This window comes from Amborella trichopoda, chromosome 4 (assembly GCF_054954075.1).
Source record: "Amborella trichopoda isolate Santa Cruz 75 chromosome 4, AtrichopodaSantaCruz75HAP2 v2.0, whole genome shotgun sequence".
NCBI lineage: Eukaryota > Viridiplantae > Streptophyta > Magnoliopsida > Amborellales > Amborellaceae > Amborella > Amborella trichopoda.
In genome coordinates, this window is record NC_142339.1 from 37,025,921 (window position 1) to 37,032,262 (window position 6,342).

General features: G+C 33.8%; 1 non-coding gene across 1 annotated transcript; it reads left to right on the forward strand.

The window, feature by feature from the left end:
• The first annotated feature begins 3,953 nt into the window (after positions 1 to 3,953).
• TRNAK-CUU (transfer RNA lysine (anticodon CUU)) lies at positions 3,954 to 4,026 on the forward strand. Its single transcript has one exon. It is a non-coding gene; the product is annotated as a tRNA-Lys (tRNA).
• The last annotated feature ends 2,316 nt before the right edge of the window (positions 4,027 to 6,342 follow it).

Sequence of the window (6,342 nt, forward strand, 5' to 3'; positions counted from 1 at the left end):
TTAACAATGCTAAAAAACCCACTAAGTGATTAATCTGCAATCTTAAAAAAAGAGATGAAGTTGGTACATACTTGTTGGGCTCACCCAATTAGATCCCTCTCGTACGAATGCGGATGTACGTAGCAGAATGTGAATATATGAGATACAAGAAATATGCCAAAGTCAATGTGCATATATATATATGAATCTAAAACATGTAAATAAAACAAATATCTTACTGGCACCGAGATTTTACGTCGTTTACCTTTTCAGGCTACATCAACGGGAGAAAGAGACAAATCTGCTATTAACTCAATGGTTACCATAGTATTCCAAGAAACCAACTTTCTTGAGATCACTGATTTCTTCTAGAAACTTCTCTCTAGGTTTTCCCATCTGATAATTTTTTTTTTTTTTTTTTAATGTGTTAGTGCGGTGGTGTTAGTAGGAATGGAAATAACAATGTAGTGATTAGGGTGTAAAGGTGCTACCAACACAACCCCAACCAATTTTTCAATAGGAAAACGGTTTCCTATTGAAAAATTTGCAATCTACTAATATTATTTTAAATCATACAATACATATTGTAGATTGAGTACAACACTCTCTTAAACAAACACCCTAACAAAATCTAGCAAAAAAAAAAAAATTTTGATTTTATGAAAAATTCAAGGGTTTTTCGACGAGACAAAAATTTAAAATTTGCAAAACTATTGTTTTAATTAATGCAATACCTTTATGGATTGAAGATAACACTCTCTAGAACAAAATTCCTAACCAAATCTTGCAAAAGAAAAATGATATTATGATTCGTTTTTTTGAATCTGATGGTTTTTCAAAAAGTTAAAAGCCTCAACTTTTGGATCTAGATCTCAATGAACATGGTTTCTGACTGGGGAAATTATATTAGAAATTTGATAAAGGGATCGAAAGTAGATTTTTTCACACAACTATCATAAATTTTGACTAAGAAAATTAGGAGAAATCAAAGACGGCGGTTCAAGGGTTTTGAGTCAAAAAATGAAGAGTTTTCAAATCTTTCGATGTCTCCCAAAAATTGTCTTTAAGAAACAAGAAAAAAAAAAATGGACACAAAAGGGGGCTAGCAATAAAAATTAATTAAAAGTTCTTTCTGTTAAATTTCTTTTTTTATTTTATTTTTTTCGAAAATTGACCGAATTATGTGAGGTCATCCTCCGGCAATTTCAAGTTGGCTCAACAATTTTTTGAACATTAGATACCAGTACGAAATACTGAACATTTTTCCTATTTGAAAAAGTGAACAATTTCTATTTACATGCTCCTATAGTAGCAAAGTTTAAATTTATTCCCTTAGGTAAATGGCCTCCTAAGGAGGCAACTTAAGAAATATGGACACCAAGATCTGACCATGCAAAAGTAGATACTTCTCTACAATTTTAGGGCGTGGATTCCTTAAAGGATTTTTCCTTAGATTGGTGGGCAGTTAATGTTCCTTACACTTGAGGTTCCCAATATTCTCCTTGGGTATTAATGATGAGGGAGTGAATGTACATTTTGCTCCTGCAGGATCGTACGATACTTTTAGTCCTCTTTCGTCTGGCTACCATAGTTAGTAAATCGCCATTTAATCGGCGATGTTTTCAAAGAAGTCGTCTTTTTATGGAAACAATTTTAAACGGTGAAGTTTTTAAAAGGTAAGGGAAAAATCGAGTAGTTTTCATTAAAAATGTTTGAAACGCACATGTTTTTTAAATTGCAGCCATTTCTACTTTCATGCTTTCGAATAAATAAAATTAAAAAAAAAACCTAAAATATAAATTTTTATTCGCACTATGTTCTTCAAAGCCACAGATGAAGATTGAAGGTATGAATATTTTTTCCCTCTTTTTTAAACCTAAACAAATAGATGCAGATTTCAGTTGTTATTATGGAATATCATTGTGTAAACGAAATACTGTTTATAGCAAATCATTTTGTAAAGTAAATCATTGTGTAAAGAAAATCATATTCACGTAAATTTATGTGATTATTTGTTGATGCAGTTAAAAATTCAAAAAAGTAATTTAATTTTATTTATTGTTTTTTAAATGAGGCATTTGTTTAGGAATTGGGTTGGTGTGACGTGAATGTTTTTGTTAGGGGTTAGGATAAACTATCTCTTAGTTGGTTTTAAAGAGATAAGTTAGGCCCAGTTGGAATTTTGAGGATATACACTTGGGGTACCTTGGGCTTATCTAAAATGTGTTACCTTTATGGGCTTACAATCTAGGAAGAGATTTTTATGGTGAAGCCGTAGATATTGACGTGATAGAGGAATAGAGAGATGAAGATAGAGAAAATATGTTAAGTGAGATAAAATAGGAAATTTTAAGAAAAGCTTTTTTGTTTAGTTATTGTTTATCTTTTTTCTTTTTTTCTATTTAAAGTGAGATCTCCCTTCATTGTAAATCGGTAAATGAGTTAAATAAAATTTCGAGATTATTTTTTTGGGTGGATTCCTCGCAGACTTTGAGAGAAAGTATATTCTCTCGTCCTTTTTTTTTTTATATTGTTACTATTCCCGTGTTATTTTCTCCTTGCATCAGTTGTCATAATTATTTTTATGAAAATACTATTTATAGCCACAAATTAGAGCTCAAAACATAGTCTTTAATGAGAATCAGAGAGTGTCACTACATAACCAAATAATCAATATTTTGTTTTTGATTATGTGATAGCAAAGATAAACAATATAGTGTAAATTGTAAACTTGTAGGAGCAAGCAATTGTATATACGGATTAGTTCCCCAAACCTAATCATTCAACACTTGGTTGTATTTTCCAAAGGAAAATGAAAAACCTTCTTCCTTTTCTCTCTCTAAAAATCAGTTAGGGCCTCTTCACAAAAATCAATATGGTTAGGACCTCTTCACAAATCAGTATAGTTAGGGCTTTCTCTCAAACCCTCTTCAAACTATCCCAAATCATCATCTCATTTTCCTTTTTTCTCTCTAAAAATAAGTTAGGGCCTCTTCCATTAGAGTTTGTAAAGCCGATGACCTCTTCCTTCTTCCTTCTTCCTTCTTCCTTCATCTCTTTCCATAAACCTTAATCGCTCTGAGCCCAAACCTTAATCGTTATGAGCCCAACCCTATTTTTTTCTCGTCCTTAAGGTCTATGCCAAATTTTAATGATGATCCTTTGGGGTCCTACTCACATGGGTGTGAGAGGGTCTCGTAGTGTCATTTCTCTAAAAAAATTTATAAAACTTTAACCATAGTTATGGAGTGACCATACTATAGTTAAGTCATTGTAATGAGAAAACAAAAATGGTGTCTTTTTTTGGTGCCACCTAAGTAGGTGTGATGTTTAAGTATTTAATGAATAAATTAATATAGTATATTTGTCATCATACCATAGTTAAAGTATTTAATGAATAAATTTATATAGTATATTTGCTTTTGGTATGTAATAAGTAGCTGTGATGTTTCTTAAAGTATTTAATGGATAGATTGATATGGTACATTTTTTTGGTATGTATTAGTTAATTTTTTATTTAATATTGGATAATTTATGAGAGTCACGAGGCATTTAAATTACTTGATATAATTTTTATTTTTAGAATTTCAAAATTTATAATATTATAAATTTATCCAAATTTTTTACACTAATTTTTTGAACCTAATCCGATGCATTAGCGATATCTTTATATGAAGTATTTTTACCAATCCGTATTTTTTACCCAAATTTTGTCCAACTTTTTAAAATAAAAATAATTTGTTTCCGATATTATGGTGAGCCAATTTATTGAGAGCTCCAACTTGTTGACTATGCTATCTACTACACCTTCGAAGGCATCCAAAAGCAGTGCCGATGCTTGGGACTTCGTACTGAAAGAGTTTGAGCATCATCCTTCCATTTACCTTAATTTGGAAGTGATCACTTCTTTCATGCATAATCACCTAGGTTTGTTCGACTCAGTAAATAAAGTGTGGATATAAGGTACATCAATTGCCCGTCTAGCTCAGTTGGTAGAGCGCAAGGCTCTTAACCTTGTGGTCGTGGGTTCGAACCCCACGGTGGGCGTTATTCGTTCTTCCGTTGTTTTTTTCTTCTGTGCCATGGTCGTCATCATAACTTTTTTTATTCCTTATTCTCGTTTTGCCGAATATATTCTACTCCGTCACTGAAGGTAAAACCTCACCTAAAAATTCTCTGAGTCCAAATTTTTGGGGAAAAAATCACGTCCTGAGATTGGATAGAGATATTCCACTCCCGAAGGTAAAACCTGGCCTAACTTAATTTTAGTCAAATTTTAGGGATGTAACCTCCAATCTATAAATTAACTTTAATAGGAAACTTTCCTAACTGTGTCCTCTATGCACTTCAAAAATAATGTCCCGGGGATGTAACCTCCAATCTATTGATTAACCTCAAATAGGAAACTTTCCTAACTCTGTACCCTATGCACTTCAAAAATAATGTCTTGAGATTAGATAGAGACCATCCAACTTTTAGATGGTGATATATTTAAGTTTTAGAAAAAATTTAATTTTTTTGAAAGTAATCATCTAGTAATTCTTAAATAGTTCCCAAAATTTCAAATTGAAAAAAATCCTCCCAAGTAGGTCTTCTAACCAAGGGACATTGCAAATTGAAAAAAATCCTCCCAAGTAGGTCTTCTAACCAAAGGAAACTTCAAATTGAAAAAAATCCTCCCAAGTAGGTCTTCTAACCAAAGGAGTAGAAATAAACCATACCCCTGAGGGAGCATAGTACATATGCTATGTTTTATTTCAGCTTATTATGACTGGTTTGCTAAGATCTTAGGTTTATGTTCATATTTTAGGGAAACTCTACTCCTATATCGAAGGGTCGTAATAAGGTTTGGTGGAAACTATAATCTTGGTGGTCCCGTGGTTTTATGAATTTATCATGGTGAGTCCGCACGTACCTCTTGAAAACCCTCTCCCATAAATTTTTATTTTATGTTTAATTCCTTTAAAGGCTCAGACCCGTTTTTTTCAAGTAGTTATAGAATTAACTTTTTGAAAGTGTTAGTAGGGTGGTATTAGTGGTGGGAATGGAAACCACAATGTGATAGTGTGTGGGGGTGTTACCACCATGACGCTAGCCCCTTTCCCAATGTTTGCAAGGTTCAACTACAAAGGACTCATTTCATCACATCAAAATTGCGACGTTATAGTGTGGGACTTTTCACACGAAAATTTCATCGCATTAGAGAGGACCATTTGATCATCGAGGTGTCCAAACTTTCGCTATTGTAGGTCTAATGGTTTGAAGGCCTTCTGTAGCACCGAATTTCTTCCCTTTAGGAGATCTAAATTTTCCATTTCTCTCTCTCTCTCTCTTTAGAACTATGAAGGGGGTTCTTCTTCTCTTTTTTCTTCATGCTCGTTCTCTTTTGTTTCCCACTCTAAAACTTACTCTTTTCTCTTTCTCTCTAGAATATCTTTCTACATGTGAGTAGTAGGCAGAAGCACCGTAAGAAAGCACAACTCAGACCGAGTAATCAATCATGGCCCTCGAAAAGAATTTTAAATTTTTATATATTATTTTTATACAGTGTCATCTAAAATAAGTAAAAGAATAAAATGTTATAGGATTAATTGTGTTTCAAACAAAATTTTTAAGCACCTTACGCAATATTTTCAGTGAACAACTAATTGATGGAAATTATATAGTACAAAATAGTGAAAAATACTGCTTAAAAGTAGTAAGATTAACAATGGGGTTCAGGAATTTCTAAAGTTTCTCTATCAGGGTTTGATTGTACGAAAAATTGTTATGAAGTCCGGTGGAATCTGTAAGGCAGCAGCAATACATCCTCGCCAAGTAGGAATACTATCCTGTGAACTAGGCCATAGTCACCTAGACTTTGAAATTTTCCATGCTCCTTGCCTCCTTGGCCTGTGTTTTGCTCATTATCAGTATTTTCATCATCTTGAATAACTAGCCTATAGCATCGGCCACCAGTGCGCCTTTGTCCAGGGGCGTAGTTGTTAGGCCTGGCTCTCTTGACTTCTTCTCGAACTAATCTAAGCTCGACTTCTTCTCGAACTAATCTAAGCCCCTCTTCTTCCCCAATGGAGCTCCTAGTACCTTGCGGAGCCTCGCACTCTACGACTGTTGCCTCATGCCAATCATCTTGTATTACCCCATCATCATCGTCTTCGTCTTCATCATGGCCCTCATCGAAGCCGTCCACGTTTTCCTCCATTTCTTCTGCGAGTTCAACCACGTTTCCCTCGTAGGTTGCCAGAATGTCATCTTTGTCATTCATGCCTGCAATCAATTCTTCTAGGAACCCCCGATCTAGTATTGGCACATTCTCTTACATCCAATCATCATCAAGGTCTCTACGGATTTAATACTGGTTGA